The sequence below is a fragment of the Condylura cristata genome, unplaced genomic scaffold (genome assembly GCF_000260355.1).
Source record: "Condylura cristata isolate star-nosed mole 26May11 unplaced genomic scaffold, ConCri1.0 scaffold00084, whole genome shotgun sequence".
In the NCBI taxonomy this organism is placed as follows: domain Eukaryota; kingdom Metazoa; phylum Chordata; class Mammalia; order Eulipotyphla; family Talpidae; genus Condylura; species Condylura cristata.
This window is the reverse complement of record NW_004567185.1, coordinates 30,344-31,693: the sequence shown is the minus strand read 5'-3', so window position 1 is coordinate 31,693 and position 1,350 is coordinate 30,344.

The following is a 1,350-nucleotide window of genomic DNA, read 5'->3' as shown; positions in this document are numbered from 1 at the left end:
GCCACACCCGTCTCCGGTGGGAGCTGTTTCCGCACTTACCGGGACCAGAGGGAAGGGGAGGCCTGTGGAGGCTGCTGCCGGCACACGGGGCCTGAGCTGTTCTCCGGAAGGCAAGGCTGGCAGCGCCTTTATGCGGCCTCTAAGCCCATCAGCGGGAGGGCTGGCCCGGCCCGGCCCTTGATCTCCTCCATCCTTGATCTCCTCTCGGACCCACCCAAGTGCCTGGATCCGATCAAGACGGGCCCACGCCGCCGGCGGCTCTGGGTGTCTCCAGAGAAGAGGTGTTCCACGGGCAGAGACTGCGGCTCGCACCTGCATCTCGGTGGAATATGTCAGGTCATGAACTAGAGCTTGCTGATCTGTATAACTGAAACAGCAGTGTGGAGTCTTCCTGGTATTGCCCAACGGCTTTGGAAATGTTTGCTCAGAGACTTAAAGCCCAGGCGTAAGCGGGATCTCGTGACGAACACTCCGTGGGCCCTTCTCAGTGTCTTCTGCCACCAGCCGCCGGAGGGGCCGTGAGCACCAGGCCGCCCTGCGCGGCGTGGCTGGGGGGCAAGGCGGCCCCGCCGGGCCAGCTGACGCCGCCAATGCCGAGAACTAGTTTTCGGATGGTTCTGCCTGGTAACCGGATGACCGTGACTATTCGAGGTGAAACGATGGCCATCTGTACGTCTTCCCAGAAACAGATGAAAGAGCCGTGATGGATAGGAGAACTCCAGGCACGCCCATGGTGACATAAAAGTAAAGCGAACTTTGCGATGGAGTCTTCACTTTCTGCAGTCGTCGTTTCCAAACTATGTACCAAGTAGGTGCCCTGCAGCCGCTGTACAGGGAGGAGCCCCGGGACAAGCCATCCCAGAAATGCCAGCTTGAAAACCCGCCCTGGGAGCTCTGGAGCCGGCTGGGTTTTCAGCTGCCGATTCCAGCTGATGGCAGAAACACAACACTCAGTCTCCGGGCCTCACCACCTGAGCGCTGGCTGGGCAGGCCTCGCCCTGCGGCCGGTGCCCGTGGGGGCGCCTGAGGCAGGCCGGGCCTCTGGGGCGTCTGACTCAGCGCCCAGGGCCCTGCGCACACGGCACCGTGTGTGAGGAAGCACGTTCTGGAGGGGCAGCGTGAAGAAGAGGTGCCCGCGGGGAAAGGAAAGCCTGTCCCCTCGCCCGCGAAGGCCGCTGCGGCCGGGCCCTCCTGGACTCAGAAGCTGGCGGCCGGGGCGGGGCGGCCCTCACCGCTGGCTCAGGGGCGGCGCCAGGTCCTGCCCTGGGCGCTGCGCTGCGGTGCTTTCGCGGCTTCCTGCTGGACGGCGTCACGCGCACTATTCTGTTTTTAGAAACCTGCCACCCCACA